Consider the following 21334-nt stretch of genomic DNA (forward strand, 5'->3'; position numbering starts at 1 on the left):
AGAGCCAAGCTGAGTGACAGGTGCCGCCCCAGTAGGAGGATACTCAGCTGTCCTTGCCTTGGGGGCACGTGTGATATGAGGGGATCCCCCAGGCTCCAGTCGGTGCCAGGCAGGGCCTGCAAGCCTGCACCATGTCATCCCATTTTAGTCAGGCTGCTCCGATCTCCGCTACCATGTTGCATTTGAAGGTTTGTCTGTGGTCTGGAGAGCTTCCAGCAATTCCTAAACCATAAACATTTTCAAGGGAAGGAACAGAACAGAATGTCAGAGTTCATTTCCGTGATTTGGTCTCACTGCCTGGTTTTTGTTAGGCCTAATCTGATTTCTTTCCAATTCTGTGTGTTTGAAGCTGTGCTTAATTTCATTTATTTAATAAACTTGCTGTGTGCCAGGCTCCATTTTAAAGCCTCTTCCACTTGTTGATTTATTTACTTCAGATAACAATCTTATGTGATACACACACAGAGAGAATACTATTATTTTTCCCATTTTACATGTGGGAAACTGAGGCAGGGAGAAGTTAACTTGCCCAAGGTCACACAGCTAAGTAGCGGCAGAGCCCGGCTTCAGACTTGAGCAGTCCACCTCCAGAGTCTGTACTGTTAACCACCAAGCTGTACCTGTCTCCTTGTCTTCCCAAGCTGGAAACTCATGCTTCCTCTGGAGGTCTGACTACCTTCCCCAGGCAGCAAGAACAATTTAAGCGTGTTGCTGGACGGTCACCCCAGTGGTTTGGTGAGACACAATATGATGAGTGGAAGGGGTACCCTGGGCTTTGGAAAAAGCCCGAGGCTCAATGTCCAGCTCCTGTGTACTTCTGGCAAGTTACTTCATCTCTTTGAACCTCAGGTTCCCCATCTGTGAAATGGGAACAACAATAATAAAAATACCTTTTGACGGTTAGGGGGAGCTCAATAATGACTTACACCCAAAAGGGAGAAGGATTATTTATCTGAAGATTGCATTCCAGCCATTGGCAGCTCTAAAGAGCAGAGATTTCTTGTGCTATGGGAAAGGGTTGGTACCAAGGTGATCAACCATCTCAGTCCTCAGGGGTGAGGGGTTTCCTGGGACGTGGCTTTCAGTGCTAACCCTGGGACAGTCCTGGGTGAACCAGGCCAGCAGGTCACCCTTGTTTGTGTCCTGAGCGTTTGAGGGAAACTATCCTTTTGTAACTCTTGTCCTGTCTTCTCCGACGGGACTGAAGTGAAGAGAGCGATATAGATACCGATTTTCTTTTTGGTGAGGAAGATTGTCCCTGAGCTAACATCTGTGCTCACCTTCCTCTATTTTGTATGTGGGATGCTGCCACAGCATGGCTGAGGAGCAATGTGTAGGTCTGCACCTGGGATCCGAACCTGGGAACCCCAGGCTGCCGAAGTGGAGCATGCAATCTTAACCACTATGCCACCGAGCCGGCTCCCAGAATTTTTTAATAGAAGATGCTTAAGGGCTGCAGTCTCAGGTTTCTTTCTTTCTTTCTTTTAAGTAATAGCTTTATTTAGGTGTAATTCACATATCATACAATTTCCCCATTTACAGTATGCGATTCCGTGGGTTTTAGTATATTCAGAGTTGTGTAACCATCACCACAGTCAATTTTAGAACATATTTACCACCCAAAAGAGACCCCATAGCCTTTAGCTATCTTTCCCCAGCTGTCTCCATCACACCCCAACCCTGAGCAACCACTGATCTCCTTCTGTCTCTGTAGATTTGCCCTTCTGGACACTTCCTCTAAATGTAAGCAGATGACATATCGTCTTTTTTAATGGTTTCTTCTACTTAGCATAATATTTTCAAGGGCTGTCCGTGTTGTAGCATGTATCAGGGCTTCATTGCTTTTGATTGCTGAATAATTTCAATTGTGTGGATAAACCACATTTTGTTCGTGTATTCCTCAGTTGATGGACATTTGGGTTGTTTCCACCTTTTGGCTTTCATGAGTTATGCTGCTGTGAACACCCTTGAACAGGTTTTTGTGTGTATTTCTGTTTTCATTTCTCTGGGGGTCTATACCTGGGAGTGCAATTGCTGGGTCGTATGGTAACTGTGTTTAACTTTCTGAGGAACTGCCAGACTGTTTCCCAAAGTGGTTGTACCATTGTATGTGCCCATCAGCCACGTATGAGGGTCCGATTTCTCCAAATGCTCACCAGCGCTCGCTATTGCCTTTTGCCCATAGCCATCCTAGTGGGTGTGAAGTGGTATTTCACTGTGAGTAATCTTGTTTTGAAGTTGCATTTGCACGGCAAGCACATTTTGTCACTTAGACTACTTATGTTCATTTGAGGTACTGATGGAGATTATGGGGCTCCAGCCCCAGCCTGCGCTCTGATCCTAGCACTAGTCCTGGCTGCCTTCCTTATCAGAGGAACGCCTGCAGGGGCGGACTAGGCCTCGGGGCCTGTAGTCCTTTAGGGACAGCCCCCCTGATTTTCCTGGTTTCCCTTTTCCTCACCCCAACTCCATGTATTAAGATGAGGGCAAGTCCAGGGAGAAGGGACTGCTCTGTCTTTTTGGTCCTGGGCCACCTGCCCTAAGCCAAGCAGTAGCTTGGAAGTGGCCTGAGCAGCTCACTGGGACACTGCAGGCAAACTGGGGACAGGAGACCTGAAAATGACCTGCATGCACTGGCTCGGAAATGCTACCCTTGTCCAGATGGGGCACCACAAGCTGCGTGATTTGGGACTCTCTACACTAACAATATCTTAGGTAACACTGTGTTTCAAAATTGGGAGATCTAACATAAAAATCCAGTTTTATGGCTTTTCTTTAAAAACTGGCAGGCCTAGCCATGCTGTTTCCACCTAAACGCGTTGCAGCTGTTGGCTGGAGCCAAGCCCTGGCTGTCCCCTAAAGACTGGCATGGGCTCTCTGAATCCCCACTGTCCCCACTGCTCTCTATTGTGTCACAGTTGGTCCTCTCTGTAGTTTGTCACCTGCCTTATTCCTGACAGTATTCCTTAGAGCCCAACTTCCCTCAGGGACCTACTGGGGTAAACTCAGGCTGTAGTAGGCGGCCAGGCTGCATTTTGGATCCTGGGTTTCCAGCCATTTCCATACCATCTCCCCATGAGTCTAAGCAAGTTGCAGGCATAACGTGGGCATCTGATTTGTCATCCGTGCTTCCTGAGCAATTTTTACGGGCCAAGCACTGTTCTAAGAGTTTTACATGTATTAACTTATTTAATCCTCACAGTAAATCAAGAATAATCCCAGTTTACAGATGGGAAAAGTAAGACTCAGAGAAAAAACTTGCTCCCAGTCCAGGGGAATTAGTGGCAGAGGCAGGATTTGAAGGCAGGAGAAATGGGGTCATTTTGCGAGCTTCATGGTATAATGTCTGGTCCATTATGGGGGTTCAGTGGATGCTGTTATGTAATGACTCATCTGGTCTTGCCAACTGCTACTAAGATGCTACACGGCTGGGCACTGGTCCAGGCCAGGTGCCCCTCATTTGGAGAGATGGTATCTGTGATTCTTTTCAGTTCTAACTTGAGGCGAGCCTCTGAAAACTGGTGAGAGAAAGGGGGGGCGGGCATTAGGGATTAGCCATGCCTAGAAGACAGGACGTACCCAGTAGGTCACTCCTGGGGCATGTCCCCTGCCCCCCATTTCAGAACACCATGGGCTGGGAGTCCAGAGTTCCTCTCCCAGCTCTGACTGGCCTGGTGGCCATGATTAGTGAAGTCCAGGGCACGTCAGACCCGGGAGGGCACTGTGACCTCGTTTCTCATCCTCCCGTCCCCAGGAGTAACACAGAAGTGGCTGGTGACACACAGCATTGTCCTCCCACACAGGGCCCCTTTGTTCCGCTGATGCACAGAGCAGCGGCTGTGACAATGGCCTTGAATGGCACTGTACTCTCCTTTCTCCAATGTTACACTGTGTTTTCAGTTCTGGAATCAGCTAAACAATTATTTCCTGCGGGCGGGGTATCAGCTTTTCATCTTTTCCGCCTGCTTCTCTGTCAGTCCTCAGGCTCCAGGTCAGTGGGAACTGAGTAGAAAGCCAGGCCCAGAGAGAGCTAGGACCATTGAAATGTCGCCTTCTCAGGAAGCTGGAGGGCCGTGGGCCTCACCTCTCCCCTGCAAGATGGGACCTGCCCTGGAGGAGGGAAACAGACCAGGTAACACAGGCGAGAGAGCTGCTGGCGGGGAGCAGGGGCTGGAGGTGATGGCTGAGGGTCCAGCCCCAGGAAGGTGGGTTTTTGTGTTCAAGACATCTGTTTTCTTGAGAGCCACTGCCTTCTGATAAATAAGCCAGCAAAAGCAGCTGAGATCAAGTTCGGTAGCCTCCCGGTTAGGGAAACACTCTGCCCATCTGACCCCTGTTCGATGCCTCTGATGTCTTTGGGTGACCAGAAACTTCAGAGCCCATGTGGGTTTATTGAGATGACCGTTCCCTTAAGAATAGCTGCCATTATTAAGCTCTCACTGTACGCATTGTTTCAGTATACATATTACTGTACGTATCCTACTGTATCGATAGCAATAATAGCAAACACTTACACAACGTACTTCCCATTTCTGCTCGATTCACACCCAGGCGGCCTGGTTCTGTGCTTTTCATCCTCTGCCTCTCATATGCTGTTCTTTACAATAGACCAAGGTTATTGCAGGGTTTCACTTGGAGAGGCAGTGATGTGTAACGACAACTGTGAGTGTCGAGTCCTTTGCCCTGTGCCAGGCAGCGTTCTAAGTATTTTGCATGTATTTCCTTGTTGACTCCCCATAAGAACCCTGCTGGGTGGGTCCTTTTGTTATCTCCATTTTATAAATGAGGAAACTGAAGTCCAGAGAAGTTAAGTCACTCGCTCGGGGCCATGCAGCTGCCAAGTGGCAGAGTCAGGATTTGAACTCAGCTCTCTCTGGAGCATTATGTGACTCTGAAGCCTGCCCAGCCTGCGCTGGTTTGGTGAGTCTCCTTCTCTGGGTCGTGAGGTAAGGAGGGCGGCGTTCTGTCCCTGGCTTTGTGTGACATCTGCACTTGAGTTGTCAGCTTGAGGAACACAGAAGCCCATAAATAGTTAGTTTGTCTGGTGTCATTAGCTTTTGCCTCCCTCAGAGAACATGGAATTGCTCATGGTGACAGGACGGGATTTGGAAGGATGGTAATTGCTCAATGAATGCCGTCTCTATGTGGCCAGAGACGGGCTAAGCTGCGCATGTGGAGGAGGAAGTATGTTAAGTAAACAGGACTCGCAGGGTATATTCAGGAAGCCAACTTTATTTTTGCCTATCACTGCCCCTCAGCTTTTCCTGTGGTGCCCCACTCTTTGCTTTCGCTGGGATGAAAATTAGGGCAGGTCTGTGACTTTTCTGCTGTCTTTCTAGTTCCAGCACTGTCTCAGCCAGTAGCTGATGTGTCCAGGTCTGTGGGATAACCCGGTCATCAGACTTCCTCCCAAGTGGAGGCTGCTCTCCTCCTCCAGCAGGGCCCGGAGCTGGGACGGGCTTTGGGGTCAGATTTTCACTTCCCACCGTATGCCTCTCTCTGGCTCCCTGAAGGTTCCGATCCCTGGTGGGGAGAGGAGGAGGAAGGGGACAGGGAGTCCTTACTTGGTTGATGCTGTGGTAAGCTGGCACCCCACTGGCTGGGCCTGGTGGGTGTTTAAACTTGATTCTTTGTCTCGCGGTACGATTTTGTGGATACTTCAGAGAAAACCCTCCTTCCTCAACTTTGGGGATTTGTACATGGCTAGTCCCTTGGAGCTGGCTGCCTTAGACTCTTTCCTTAGTCCCCCAGCATCTGAGCAGTGCTGTATCAGTTTGTTGGGGCTGCTGAAACAAATACCGTGGACTGGATGTCTTAAACAATGATTCTCATGGCTAGAAGTCTGGGATCCAGGCGTGGGCAGGGTTGGTTTCTTCCGAGGCCTCCGTCCTTGCCTTGCAGGTGGCCGTCTTCTCCCTGTGTCCTCACACAGTCTTCCCTCTGTGGACGAGCATCCCTGGTGTCTCTTGTGAGTCCAAATCTCCTCATGAAGATCCCCATGAGATTGTCGTAGGGCCCACTCTAAAGGCCTCCCCTTAACCTAATCACCTCTTTAAAGGCCTTTCTCCCACTGTGTCACAGTCTGAGGTCCGGGGGTTCGTGCTTCAACAAATGAATCTGGGGGATGCACAGCTGTAACAGATGCTATCAGGTTCTCTCTGCCTCCTGGTGGCCCTCTTAAAAAGGATCTGCATGGCCCTCAAGGTGGCCCATTCATACCTCTGGATTACAGAAAATACTCAACTCCCGTTTGCCTGCAAGCGCAAGGCCGCCCCCCTCCACTCCAGCTGGCCACCCCATCCCTGCTGCACCTTGAGTTTGTCAGGCATGATTCAGACACGAGCCTCGGTGACAGCCCAGCTCCAGGGCCACGGTGGCTTTGAGCTCCCGCTCGGCAGTGGGGCCTTGGAGCGTACCCATTGCTGACTCCAGAGTTCCTCCTCTGCTTTCCCACTGTCTTCCTCATCCAACCCACCCTCGTGGGATGGGGGTGGTCCGGTAAGGGGGGCCTGGTCCCTTCCATGAGTCCCATGGGGTGTCACAGCTCCCTGTGGAATGTGTCATCGAATGTCTTGTGCCTTCAGCACAAACTGAGACAGAAATCGTTTCTCCATCCTTCTACACGTCTCCTTTCATTTTCATGAAGAACCCTATGAGAAAGAAAACAGTATCCACAGATAGCCAAAGGAGAAGAATCGGGAGCTCAGAAAGGTTCAGGAGCTCACCCAAGACAGATGTTCAGCAAGAAGGGGGAGGTGGATTCCGGCTCTAACCTGATTCGTTATCCTTCTGCTGCCCTTCGCCACCCGGGTTCCGAGATCTTTCGCCTGCCAGCTTTTGTTCTGTGCTGGTAGAAATGTCCTTCTTAGCAGAATGTTATAAAGGGAAAAAGGGAAAATCTTTGCTTGTGCTCCCGTTGTGATGCAGGGGCAGGTGCTGGGGCCACAAGGACCGCGGGGACTTTCCCAGGGGCCATATGAAACCAGTTCCATGTACCAAGGGGCTCTCTTCTCAGAACCCCAGCCCCTCCGCCAGCGTAACTTGATCAGTGGAATAATGATGTAGAAATGGAATATCTTCTTTATAGACGTGCATGTAAACAATATTGTATTCTGAAAATCCTATTTGGGGCAGAAGGGGCCGTGCCCTCTCAGCTTCTGTCTCCTAGAAGGCATTTTACCTAAAGCAGACTTCAAAATATAAAGGAATTTGTTTTGAAGAAATTTTTTTGTTTAGATTTTTAATTCTTTTCTTTAAATATAAAAGGTCCATGCCTGGTATTGCCCATCCTTGCACAGTTTCCCAGGAAAGGAAGACTGTGTCAGGTCCGGCAGCTGTTCGGAAGCTGCGTGCTAAGGCTGTGTCCAGGGTCCATCTGGTGACCGTGCAGGGCTGCGCCGAGCTGGGCTGGGGTGGAGTCAGGGGACCAGGGAGCAGGACTGGGCTGGGCTGGGGCTGCAGCTGACTGGACCAGGGAGGAAGGAGAGGACAATGATTCTGTTCACCCAGTTGGCAGGTATTTAATGAACACCTGTTATGCCTGCGGTGTTCGTGGGCACTCTGCCAGGGAGGGCCAGATCGTTGAATGGACCCTGGAAAACATGACGTCTGAACTTCTCTCCGGGGGTTCTCAGAGGAAGGTGAGGTGCTGGAGGCAGGGACATTCAGGTGGAGCGATGGGAGGGAAAGCATAACGTGCTCAGAGACCCGCAGATGGTTTTGAATGGCCAGAGATCAAGCCGGGTGGGGTGGGGAAGCAAGAGTCAGGATGGGGCGAAGGATGGAGGTGGGGAGCTGGCGGATTAGTGCTTGAGGCTGGAGGGGGAGGCCCGGCCCAGGGGTGACCCAGCAGGGCTTAAAGCAGAGAAGCAACCCCAGCGGGTTTGCCTTTTCGAGTGCGAGGACTGGAGGTGTCAAGAGTCAGGGGGCTGGGCCAGGGAAGATGGACGGCCCAATGGAAGCTCTGGCCTCCTCGAGAGTAGAAAGGGGAAAGGGTTAGAGCAGAGAGAGAGTGGGAGCCTGTGGGCCCACCGAGGGAGATATCTAGAACGCCCTTCTGGTGTCTGACTGGGACCACTGAAGAGGTGCTGTGCCGTTAGCGAGGGGTGTGTGTGTGTGTATGTGTGTGTAGGGGGCAGCTGGGCTGGGACTGGAGGAGGATGGAGACCCTTCTTAGCAGGAGGAAGTGGGGCACAAGGGTTGTTCTTTCTTTCAACAAATATGTACTGAAGGCCTGGCACGGCTGAGTGCTGGGGAGAGGGAGGCACAGGGAACACAGTCCATTCCTCCCGGAGCTGAGAGCGAGGACAGGAGCCGTCCACTGAGATGGAGCGGAAAGGCTCTCAGAGGGAAGAGGGGAGTGCTGGGTGAGTTTGGATATGGACCAAGTATTCAGTGATATTAGGCAATGATTCACTTTTTTAGGTGTGGTTATGGCATTGTGTTTTAGGTGGGAGAATACCCCTCAGCTTTTTTATTTTTTGGAGATGCAAATTGAAACGCTTAGGGGTGAAAGATGATGTTGTCTGTAATGTACTTGAAAACAAAATAAATACAGAGAGAGAGAGAGAAAATAAATATGATAAAATGTTACCAATTGTTGGGAGTATATGAGAGTTTGTTGTGCTATTGTACCACTCCTTTGGCTTTTGGATTTTCGGTGTGAAATAGTTCATAATAAAAACTTAAAAATACAAAGTAGTAAGTGCATCGATGGTAAGTCAGGGTACTGTGATGAGAAGAGGAAGGCCCCTAACTGGAATTTGATGGGTGAGACACTTCCCAGAGAAAAGGTCATCTAAGACCTGAGAGGTGAGCAGTCAGCAGGCAGAGGGACGGGAAGAACTTCTAGGAGAATGTTCTAGACAGGGGGAACAACATGTGTGAAGGCCTCGTAGCCTGTTTTGCTAGAGGAACAAGACATTTAATGTGAGTGCAGAGTGTGAAGCGGGGAGTCCCCGAGAGGTGCGAGGGGAAGGGCGAGCAGGTCCTGCAGAGCTGTGAGGTGCGTGCGACAGTTTGGACTTTGTCCTGACGCTCGTGAGCGCAGGGGGCTGCGTTTCAGAAAAACGCCACTAACCAGTACTGGGCTCCTAGGGTCTGGCAGCATGGCTCTAAGCACTTCATCTATGTGAGCTCACTCAGTCCCCATTGTGCCTTTGCCGGGTACCCACAAATCAGCATCTGTACTTTAGAGATGAGGCAAACTGAGGCAGAGGAGAGTTAAGTAACCTTCCTGAGGTCCCGAATCTGGAGGGGCCTGGAGGAGCCGGGATGGGAAGCCGGGCACCTGGATCCGGAGCCCGTGCTCCTAACCTCCAGGACACACTGCCTCTCAAGCACAGTCCCTCTCTGTGGGGAAGGAGCTGCAGGAGAGCAGGACTCAGGTGGGAGGACCGCTTAGGGAGCAGGTGCAGGAGCCCAGACAAGTGGTGATGGGGAATTGAACTAAAATAGTAATGGTGGAGAGGGATACCACGGACAGGATCACGTTATCCTGGAGTGGAGTGGACAGGACTTGGTGACGACAGTTGTGGGCAGGGGGAGTCAAAGATGGGGCCCATTCCATACCCCGTGAGAACCCGGCCCATCTTGGCATGAGAAGTGGGGCCTAGTCAGAGAGTGTGGAGGCATCCTCTTCAAGCAAGGGTGTTAGTAGACCCGTCACATCACCTTCATCCGTGAGGGGCAGCTTACTGTACTTCCAGCTCCCACTTCTCTGCTCCTGGCCTCTGCTAACCATCATTTTGGGTGCAACTTACTACTTTCATTGTTTGAATTTTGTCACCTGCAACTGCTGTAATCTCTGGGTCATTCCTGTGTCCTAAGTTGACTGCACAGGTAAGCCACAGCCCCTGGTCCCTTTCCTGCTTGTCTCCCAGTGCCCCCACGTGCCGTTAGCCTTGACTGATGCATCATGAGTTCCTGGGCTGCTTCACTGGCAGCCCTCGGGCCCCGGGCAGCGTCAGAGGGCTCGACAGGGACAACAAATTAAACAAATATTGAAAAACAATAGAAAGAAAATACTCGACTGTGTCCTTCTAATGCTTATTGATTTTTAAGATCTTGGGCATGAAAACAAGATTCACTGCCGGCATCTTGGCATTGGCTTCCTGTCACCTGGAAGAGCGGCTTATCGATCAGGTGGGGGTGGCCAGCAGGGCAGGAGCACCCGTCTGCCCTCCAGGTGACCAAGCCCAGAGGTGGAGCCCGGCTGGGAGGGAGCTGTACGCACTGAGGTCAGGGCCACTGCGCCCGGGGGGTCCTCCCGACATCCTGGGAAGCCACTGAGGCCACTTCTCAGTTTCATAGCAATTCTCTGGGGCCTCATTTTTTTCTTGCTAAAGGCCCCAACACTTCCAGGTTATTGTTTTTTCTGTGCCAAAAGTGATACAACGACTGCATGAATTCATGCATAGAAGACATGGGTCTGCAGAGTAAAACATGAGCTCCTCTGTGCATACGCGTGCCTTCCGCTCGTCTCTCCAGAGGAACTGTCCATTGAACAGCAAATATTTATTTAGCCGCTACTGTGGTCTACATCCTCTTCTAGGTGTTGGCGGCAATGCACAAAATGAAAAAGTCCCTGCTCTCCTGGAGCTTGCTTTCTAGGGAGCACTGTGAGGAGGTTGGGGTGTAGCCTTCTAGTCCATATCTATATCTGTATCTGTATCTGTATCTATATCTGTATCTGTATCTGTATCTATATCTGTATCTGTATATATATCTGTATCTGTATTTGTATCTATATCTGTATCTGTATCTGTATCTGTATCCATGTCTAGATCTATACCCGTATCTGTATCTATATATTTATATATCATCTATATCTTACATATCCATAGCTATATCTACATCCACATCGATATCTATATCTACGTCTACATCCACTTCTATGTCTGTGTCTCTCTAAGGGCTCGTTTTGCACGCGTGATTCTGTGACTCGCTTCTTTCACTGACCGTGTGTCTTGGAGTTCCTTCCACGCCAGCATAAATGGACTCTCCTCATCCTTTGAGAGCTGCCTAATGGTCCTCTATAGGGATAAACTCCTTTAGATGGGCATATGGGTTGTTCTAATTTTTTTTCATGAACAGTGCCACAACAAACTTTTTTTTGCATATAGTGTTGTATAGACAAGAATATGTACACTTACTAAGTAACCAGAGTCAAGTTAATCAACCTCTCTGTGCCTCACCTTCTTCATGAATAAAATGAAGGTAATCATGGTACCTCCCTCAAGGAAATGCAAATTAACCACAATGCGATGCCACTTCCCATCCAGTAGGATGGCTATAGTAAAAAAGACAGATAATGCTGGTTGGCAAGGATGTGAAGAAATTGGGACCCTGCTGGTGGGAATGTAAAATGGTGCAGCCACTTTGGAAAAACATTTGGCAGCTCCTCAAAAGGTTAAATATAGAATGATCGTATGACCCGATAATTCTTCTCCAATGCATATACCCAGGATAAATGAAAACACATGTCCACACAAAACTTGTACACAAATAGTCTCGGCAGCGTTATTCACAACATCCAAAAGGTAGAAAAGACCCGAATGTCCGTCAACTGATGAACAGATAAAGAAAATGTGGTCTGTCCACACCGCGGAATATCGCTCGGCGTTGAGAAGAAGGCAGTCCTGACGCACCTGCAGCCTGAGGGAATCCTGAAACCTTACCCTCACTGGAAGCAGCCGGTCACCAAAGACACATATCAGACGATTCCATTTACGTGAAATGTCCCGAATAAGCGAATCCACGGAGACAGAAAGCAGACTGGGCGTTGCCAGGGTGGGGAGTGGTTGAGGCGGTGAGGAGTTTCTTTTTGAGATGATGAAAATGTTCCAAAATTGATTGTGGCGATGGTTACACAACTCTGTGAATATACTAAAAACCATTGAATCGTGCACTTTAAGTGGGTAAATTGTATGGTATGTGAATTGTGTCTCAATAGAGCTCTTATGAAAAAATAGTACCTGCTTCATGGGTTGCGAGGATTGCCTGAGAGGACACAGAGCTGCGCAGAACAGGAGCTGGCATTCTATGAGCTCCAGCTGTGTCCACTCCTCTCATCGATGTTTCTGGAGAATAGATTCCTCCAAGCAGAATTCTGGAGCCAAAGGGTTGGTGCATTTTCAAAAAACATATTGAAAGGCTGCAAAGTGGCCCTCCAAAAAGGGCCTCCCAAGTTCACCCCCAGGAGAAGTGTGCAAAGAGGCCTGTTTTTCTCTTTTTTTTTTCTTTTCAAGGAAATCACCACCACAAAAAGTCTGGAGGAACACACACCAGTGTTCACAGTGGTTTTCTTTGGGTGATGGGATCATGTGTAAATGTTCTTCTCTTTTTCCCATATTGCTTATCCACATTTTCCATATTTAAAAAAATATATAAGAATGATATAATATTTAAAAAGAAAAAAACGTGTCGCCCTTTACTCTTTGCTGTGCAACTTTCACCCCTCGTGGGCTTCAGTGGGTAGAGGAACAGACCTGACACTCCTCTGTCCACCCTAGAAAGACACAGGTCCTTCTCGTTGTAAAGGTTTTATTGCAACTTTCCAGAAGGAACAGCCAGAGGACAACAGCTGTCAGCACAGGGAAGCAGGGAAACTGCAGTTTTTAGCTCAGGCCTGCACTCTCCTGCTCGCTGGTACCAATAAGTCCTTTAATAAAAATCATGGCTGCGAGTCATTTGCACCCTTACCAGGCACCAGACGCTGCCAATTTGGAGTCAGAGAGATTGACTTGCCCAAAGACACGCTGCTGATAAGTGCTGAGCTACAGCCTGGTTAAGATGCCTTTAGCTGTGAGTCAAGAGTCACCAACCAGGATATTTTATTATGTCATTTAAAAGTAGACATAATTAGGGCAAGCCTCAGGGGAGGTTGATTCAGCAGTTTGGTGCCCTCAGGACACCTGCTCTTTCCGTTTCTCTGCTCTGCCATCTTCCTGTTGTTTCATCTGCAGGAAGAATGAGGGCTCAAGCAGCAACATCTAGACGTAGCAAGGTTGAGAGAGAGAAGAGAGGGTCAGTTTCTTCCCAGAGCTTTCTCCTCACAGGGAAGAGACTCGTTCTGGAAGCCCCTCCCTACCTCTTCCAGCAAACTTTTCCCACAGGCACTGTTTGTCTCACCAGCTCATTCTAGGTCACAGACTGTTCTGGAACCAATCATTGGCAAAGGGAGTGGAGTTACCGCTGGTCAATTAGGCCCGCCCTCAGCTTTGTGTTGGAGGTGGGTCGTTATTCCCTGAGGAGGGCAGTTCCCTGAGCAAAATTAGGATTCTATTGGAAAGGGAGAAAGGGAAATGGATGCTGAGGAGCTGGGCAGAGGCACCAACAGCGTCCAGCAGAAGGAGAGAATCGACTAAGGAGCCTTTATCCTAGTTACTCACGGTTCTGCATCTTGGCCAAGACTTCCACTGCCAGAAATGGAATATCTAGGATGGAGCTTATAAATCACCCACAGCTGCCCCTTCTCTCCATCTGCAGATCCCTTCCTCCACAAAGGGGCCCTTGAAAGCTGGATCTCGGGCAGATCATTAGGAGTGAAGTAGTTGATTTTTTAAATATCTCAGTCTCGACTGCATAGTTTCCATCTTGGGGATCTCTGTTCTGGGAGACCGCCATTTCACATTTCCCTTGGGTCTTTCAGGAAAGGGCCTTTGGAACGGTCTCCTCTTGGCAGCTTATTGGGCTGACTTGATTAATAGGACAGCATCAGTTTGTAGATTTAGAGGACTTTGGAAAGATGCACTTGACCTCCCTTCGTGGGGACCGCGTTTTTAGCTGACGTGGTGGACCGGAGTATTATTCAGCAAATCTTTGCTCACCTCCCTTGCCCCTTGGGACGTAGGGCAGTTATTGCCCCACTAACTTTGGGCATTGGCCAGTGACTTGCTTTGGCCAATGGAATGCAAGTGGGTACGACTCTAGCAGAGGCTTTAAGGAATGCCTGCATGTGCTCCGGTAACCACCACGAGAGGAGCACGCTGTGTGTAGCCACGGCCCCTTCTCTCTGGGCCCCAGGATGAGTCGCATGGAGCAGACCCAAACCTACACTGAAGCAGGGTTGCCCCAGCCAACCTGCAGACCTGTGAGCAAGAAAATGCAGTGCTTGTTTCCTTAAGTCACAGTCTTTATTTCGAAGCGGCGTGGCAGCGACAGCTGACTGCTACGGGTGATGGTTCTGAGTGCTGTACAATGGGTGTGGACGGTGCGGCAGACGTGCAGGGCAAGCCGTGAGAGCCTGACCGTCAAAGAGGACCTGGAACAGCGTGTGGAATACAGCTCAGGAGGGAATGAGCTGGAGATGTCTTGGTGAGTTTCTTGGAAGAAGCTAAATTCTAAGAACTTTCTATAAACCATTCTCTGACCCATTCTTAGCAAAACAAGCTTCACGGCCAAGAAATTACTAAACGTGTTTCATCGCCAATGCTCAAATGTAGTGAAATTAGAGGAAAGAGCACCGGACCCCATGTGGTTTGGCTCCACAGTTCAGCTCATGTCTGTGGCTTCTGGTAAGTCATTTAATCGCTCTGAACCTCACTTGCCTCACCTGCAGGTTGGGAGTGGTTATAAGAATAAAATGATGATGCATATCTATGGTTTTCAAATCGTACTTTTAGAGGAAGTGAGATAGCAAGAGAAGGCCAGTAAATGTTACGTTATCAGCAAGTTACCACAATGGACTTAGCCCTGCTGAGGACGCTGGAAACCACATAGAACACGGTCCTGAGAGCTGGTCCCTGAGCAGCCAGGGAGCAGAGCTAGTTACTTATACCAGCTTCGGTTAGTTGTCAGTTGACGGGTGCTGGGACAGTGGTGGTGGTGCTGTTAATCACTGAGTCCTTCCAGCCTGCCTTACGTGTGGGCAGAGTGGACACTGGTAGCTAGAGAAAGAGCTCAGGCAAAGAGATGCAGATGCTCATTGTTGAAAGCCAGACCAGTGTGCCCCGAAATGGTCCCACCCAAGAGAACTGGGCAGGTCACCAACAGCATCAGTGACAGGGAGGCAGAGAGGGAGGAGATAACTCCAGAAAGCAGTGACTGAGTTTGGGGAACAGCAATGATGCTAGGACAAATCAAAGGGCATCCGAATTGTCCTAATTCTCATTTTTTAGTGCTAGTCCTGTGCAAAAGGGTGGCTGCTTCGCAAAGCTGTTTTTAGTAAAAACCTTAAAGGGGTAGGAGAAGAAATACACACCATTTCTAGGTGACAAATCTAGCAGTGAGGTGACAATTTGCAGCTCCAGGTGAGCCTCTCCGGCTGGGCGGGGGGGGGGGGAGGGTGAGGGAGGGGCGCCCAGGGGAGAGCACTGCCACCCGCCCTCCTCTCGAGCTGGTGTGTGGGGCTGAGCTGGATTGTGCACTACCTCAGCGGGCCCCCCCGAAGTCATAGCTTAAAAATGTGCTATGTATGGATTACCTAGTTCAACATGTCACATTTTTTGGGGGGCTGGAGAGAGATGGAATCTTTGGGAAAAGGTGGATGTGGGAGTCTCCCCTGCAGAGCAGGATCTTCTTAGGGTAGGACTTTTGCTGAGCATGTTCTTCTTTGCTCTGATGGATTGTAGTGGTGGCTACTGTTGGAATTTGGGGATGCCCATCAACCTCCCTCCTTCCCACTGAGTTCTAACCAACTGAGACATAGGCACAGCGGTCAAAGTGTCGACTTATGAGTAGCAAAAGTCTGGAGATCATTTGAATGTTTGTTAATAAGGGGAAGGTTAAGTAAATATGGTACATCCACAAAATGGAATAGTACGCAGCTATAAAAAAGAATGCAGATGCTCTGAGTCTTCACATGGGAAGACCTCCAAGAAAATGGGCAAGGGTGAGGGGAGATTACATAAGTGTGTGGGCTCCTACATATATATAAAGAACATTTGGAAGGAATCACAAGAAAATACTGATAGGTAGAGCGTGGGTTTGGTCACAGGCTAGGTGCGGCCTTGGGTGGGAGGCAGACTTTTCACTGAATACCATTTTGGGGGAAGCTGTAAGTAAGTTAGCCGGTATATATCTGGAGATCCAGGGAATGACTCAGGGTGGGGAAGACAGGCCCCTCACCGTGAGTCATCTCTGTCTCCTGTCATGACTTTGGGAACGGGAGATGGAAAAGGGGAGACAGGCAAATATGAGAAGGTACAAGTGAGGAACAGAGGGTGGGGAGGGGTGCTCTGCCTGAAGGTGGGGAGCACCCTGCCACCTGCTCCTTACATCACTGGCGTGCTCCCACATCTCGGCTCATCGGGTGGGCTTTATGGTGAGTGCGTGCTGGCAAACAGGACTGCGAGGGCCTGAGCCAGCCCGAGTGCTGCATGATCTGTTGGCACGGCTCTTCATTGCCACCGGCTTGGGAGGCGGTGTTGGGGGACAGGACCCAGCATCGGAATAAACCTATGTTCAAGTCCTGGCCCTGCCACTAGATGGGTGGGCTTGAGTATCTGACCCGTCCCTTCCTCGCTTGTAAACAGGAATAAACCAGCACCCACCTCACGGTTAGGAAATGTCACATGCAGAGTGCACAGGACAGCGTCTGGCCCATTATAGACGCTCAGTAGCTTTTGGTGTTTATTTTTACGAGTTTAGTCATTTATTTTTGTGGCCGGGAGCACAGCCCCTGACTCTCTGCACAGAACAGAGTCTTCAGTTTCTGGCCTGGACAGGGCGACCTGCCCCTTCCTCGCTTTGCTGGCTGATGCAGCAGCTGTGTTTCCATACCAGCCTCTAAGGCCTGGTGTGCGGCTCCCTGCAGGAGCTGCTGTGCTGGCAGATGTGTCCTTTAGAATTCCAGATGTTGGCATGCAGCTCTGAGCCCAGAACACTCTATCAGTGTTTATTCCCCGCATAATGGCAAAGTAAATGGCTTAATGTTACTGTGAAAATGACTCTAAAAGTTAACGGTTCCTCTGATAGGCGAGCCCGCCTCCCCTCTCCCAGTGGCACCGGATGGCTAGTTCTTGGTCTGCTTTCTGGCTCGCGGAAAGAGGCGAGGGACCCAGACTACACCCTGGGCGAGAAACTGACTCCGAGTTTCGTTTGCGATGACCTAATCTTGGTCGGGGCCAGAAGTAAAGCAGGTGTTCGCCGAGTTGTTGGGGATTTCCCACTCTCAGTCTTGTTTTTTATCGCACCTGGTGAAAGAAGTTTTAAGCCACACCGACATCCAAGGTTCAAAGGGTTAACTGTGTTCCAGGTTTTGAAAACGTTGAATACATCCCAGAGAGGTTTGTCCTGGTCCCATGTTCGGGCCAGAGACGAGCTTTGCTTTCGTGTGTTGCCAAATGCTGTCTCCTGAAGGAACAGAGGTGCAAACAACGGGCAGCCTGCTCTCGGATGTCATCAGACAGGGAAGGCTGGGCTCAGAGCAGGGAGGGGCCGGGGACCAGACAGCTGGCGGTGAGTCCAATGTCCTCCCCGGCATCTTTTCCTGTATGAAAAAGCCAGACATCTCAAAATAGGGGCCCAGCAGCCGCCTGCGTCATCGACCTCACCTGCGTTGTTGGTGACCCCTACCTGGAGGAAGGACATCAGAGAGACTGTGTGGACACTGTCAGCTCAGGAGCTAGTGGAGGGGACGGCCCTGCAGTTCCTACATTCCTGGTGAGCACAGTGGCTCAGCGTGTGGCCTCTGGGGCCAGGCTGCTTGAGTCCAGGTCCCAGAGGCGCTTCTCACCAGCAACGGCTTAACTTCTCTGTGCTGCAATTTCCCTTTGCTAAAATGACGACAACAGCACCCACTTGATAGGGTTGTTGGAAGCGGTAAATGGGTTAATGCAGGTAAAGTGCCTCTTTCATAGCAAGTGATATAGAAGTTTAGTCTCAAATACCCTGAAAGTTTTTTTCTTGTTTAGTGCCCGGTACTGAGAGTACTTCATTCAGTTGAACCACGTGGTTGGCCAGAAGGAACTGGAGTAAGCTCCCTATAAGTGGTTTATCTCACTCAGATGGATGTCACTTGGCCCCTTGAGCCTGGGCTCCTGCATCCACATGAGCAGGCTCTGTTTTTGCCCGGCAATAGTCCAGATCTTGGCGTCTCATTGAATTACCCAAAAGAATCTCCTCACACATCAGTGGGCACGGTGAACGTTGCTGACAGTACTCTGGCGAAGTGTGAGGAGGGACTGACGAGATGTGTGTGGCAGTACAGACATGCGTGCACACCGCTCGCTGCAAACAACTTTAACATCGCCCTTAGGCTTTCTTCCTTCCAAAACCCTGCTTGGCTAGGCTTTGAGGGTTTCCTCCAGTGCCCTTTTCCCCACAACAGCCTCCAAAGTCGTTCTCCTCTCCCTGCCTCTTGGGAACCTTCAATTCCTTCCTCTTCTTAGTAAGCAGAGCCGTTTAGCCCTGCCCCAGCTCCAGTGCACAAACTTACCCAATCCAGGCCATCATAGCTCAGCATCTCCAACTTGATTCCTGTGATGTCTCAAGACGGTGCTCTCCTGAAGGGGCCTGGAAGCGCTTCGCAGACACGCAAACACCCATTCCCCTACTGAGTGCCCACTGCTCTGTTATTGACTAGCTCTGTAACAGTGGGCGGGTTACTCAACCTCTCTGAATCCCAGGTCACTCACCTGAAAAGCGAAGACGCTAGGACTGGTGCCTGCAAAACAGAACAGTGCCTGGTGTCCAACGGGAAGGCAGGTTGCACTTTCTGAGTGAACAACAGCCTGATCTCACACAAAACAGCGATGGGATTTCTCCCAGTAGAAAATGGCGTGGATAACGTTTTACGAGATGTGTGTAAGATGCCAGGGGCACAAAGGAGGGAACAGTTAGGGCTGTCTAGACGGTGTTGGGAACTTCTGCAAATTAGTTCATCACTCTGCACACTCGTTCCTTCCATTGTAAAATGGAGGTAATAATGGAGCCTATTTATATGGCTGTTGGGAAGATTAAATGAGATAATGCACGTAAAAATAGAGCCTCGTCCAAGTTAAAAGTTTGGAAAACTGTAGCTATTATTGTGAAAAGCTTATGCCTTGAATTGAACTATTAGGATAGGAAAATACATTTGCCTCCATTCTTGGTATAAAATTCAAATTTGGAAAGTCCAGATGTATTTAGGAAATCCCAATGCTATTTTACTGAAGGCTTTAGTCAAGACAGAAGTTATTTTACTTAAGCTGATGGCTTCGGCTTTAGAAATTTGAAGTCACTATGCAATTCATAAACTGCCTAATGGTTGTTTTTATCAAAAATCTCTTGATATTTGGTTTAGGAAATCTTCTCTTCTTTTCAAGCTGTTAGCTTTGTAGTAGTTTCCTTTCATCAGATGCACGTTAAGAATTAATTTTGGGTAGGGGGGCCAGCCCCATGGCCAAGTGGTTAAATTGTTGCACTCCACTGTGGTGCCTGGGGTTCACTAGTTCGGATCCTGGGCACAGCCCTACACACCACTCTTCACAGCCATGCTATGGGGGCGTCCCACATAGAAGAACTAGAACGACCTGCAACTAGCACCTACAACTATGTACTGGGCTTTAGGAAGGAAAAAAAAGAATTAATTTGGGGTACAAGCTAAGAATCCAGCACTCCTGACCAGTGTTTCCTTTGATTTTGCGTAAATTGTGAGCAATTGGCCATGTTCCATGAGCAATTAGTTATGAAGATGGAATACGCATGAGCAGAGTTTAGTGTTGGGATCAAGTAAAGACTGTAACAAATTTAATGTGACATTTTACAGGATATGCAAAGTCAGTATTGTGCGGTGGGGTGATTAAACATAAACGCAGTACACAGAGGACCATAGTTACCTTGTCCCAAACAAGTCCTTCCAGGATTAGCTACCAGAGGAAGGTGCTGGGAACATTAGGAGGAGAAGGCAGCGTTGGGGCCCCTCAGAGTCCTCCTGAACGCAGAGCATCCAGATGTCTCTTTTGGGATGGGGCATGGGTGACCAGGAGACTTGTTGCTTAGGACCAGGACATGACAAAATCAACCTCCCCCTGGTCTTTATAGGGGTTTGACTGCAAGGGAAGTTTATTAGTCTAGGCCAGGGTTGACTAACTTTTTCTGTAAAGAGCCAGATAGTAAATATTTTAGGCACAGAGGACCATGTGGTCTGTGTTGCAGCCACTCGCCTCTGTCACTGTAGGGTGAGATCAGCCATAGACTATACATGGACTGATGGATCTGGCTATGTTCCAATAAAACTTTATTTAAACAAGCAGGTGATGGGCTGGATTTGGTCCTGTAGTTTGGGCTGTAGTTTGCAGACTCCTGGTCTAGGCTAAGGCTCTGAGTGGGAAGTGGAGAAGAGAAGAGGAGAACCCAGAGCAACACTTTCCTGAAGCAGGCGAGCATCTGGGTTGATGGACGAAACAGGGGCAAGGGAAGTCAGGGCACAGGGAAGCTTCAAACCCCTTTTTCTCTTCCCCTACTTTAGAGGGTTGGCCTGTCTTCATGAAGGCAACCGGCTGGAAAGGCAGTGCAGAATGGATGAGAGTGCAGGGACCAACCAGGATCAGGTTTAATCCTAGCGCTCTCCTGATTTAGCTGTGTGACCTCTGAGCCCACCTGTAAAATTGGGGTACAGAACCCGTCTCATAGAGTCTTGAGGATTGAATGAACTTTGTTACATAAACTCTTCAGTACACATTAAATGGTAGACATAGTGTGTCTGTATACTGTGTTTTATGGGCAATTTAAGGAAAGTTCAACAGTAATTTTGCCTTTTGGGGTATTTCTACCTCTCATACAGACTTTAGGATGCAACTCCACATAAGCGGGGTCTGTGTTAAGAGTTACTTGACTAGTTCCGTGATATACCTAGGAGGGGACTAGGTTTGGTTGATAACCTAGGTGGGTCATAAGTTGTGCGCGTTCAGCTTTGGTGGACACCAAACTGCTTAGCAGACACTAAGTGGTTTTCCAAATGGTCGTACCTCTTTGCATTCTCACCAACAGTGTTATGAGAGTTCCAGCTATTTATCATTCTGGTTTCTGGTGGTTTTCACTGGTGTCTTCCAAGTGAGTCATGAGTTCGTCGTGTACTTTTTCGTATGCTTATTAGCCATTTGAATATCCTCTTCTGGGAACAGCCTGTTCAAGTACCAAGTTTTCTTACTGGTTTGTAGAAGTTCTTTACATAGTTTGGATATGAGAACTTTTACCATCACAGATGTTTTCTGATAAGTAGATATCCCTGATTTTAATAAGGTTGTATTTGTCAATCTTTGTTTTATTTTTTTAAGTTCAATGATTTAAGTAAATTATTTGGTACTGTTTACACCCCATGGATCAATACACACCAGTTAGAACCACTAGATTAGAACCTAGCTAATTTTATTCCAATCTTGAGATTTGATGAATCCATGAAGCCCAGCCA

At 49.0% G+C, this 21334-nt stretch overlaps 1 protein-coding gene across 5 annotated transcripts in view; it reads left to right on the plus strand.

Moving 5' to 3' along the window:
• Positions 1 to 3979: 3979 nt before the first annotated feature.
• PRR5L (proline rich 5 like) overlaps positions 3980 to 21334 on the plus strand; it is a 143584-nt gene continuing 126229 nt past the window's right edge. The window contains exon 1 of one of the 5 annotated variants that reach the window (XM_014851028.3): positions 3980 to 4132. The gene's annotated coding sequence lies outside the window, so the exon portion shown is untranslated. Of the gene's footprint in view, positions 4133 to 4774; positions 4921 to 13933; positions 14317 to 21334 lie in introns of those variants that run through there. The other 4 variants (XM_070487537.1, XM_070487532.1, XM_070487533.1 and 1 more) reach the window with 4 other exon arrangements.

Source organism: Equus asinus, chromosome 17 (genome assembly GCF_041296235.1).
Source record: "Equus asinus isolate D_3611 breed Donkey chromosome 17, EquAss-T2T_v2, whole genome shotgun sequence".
NCBI lineage: Eukaryota > Metazoa > Chordata > Mammalia > Perissodactyla > Equidae > Equus > Equus asinus.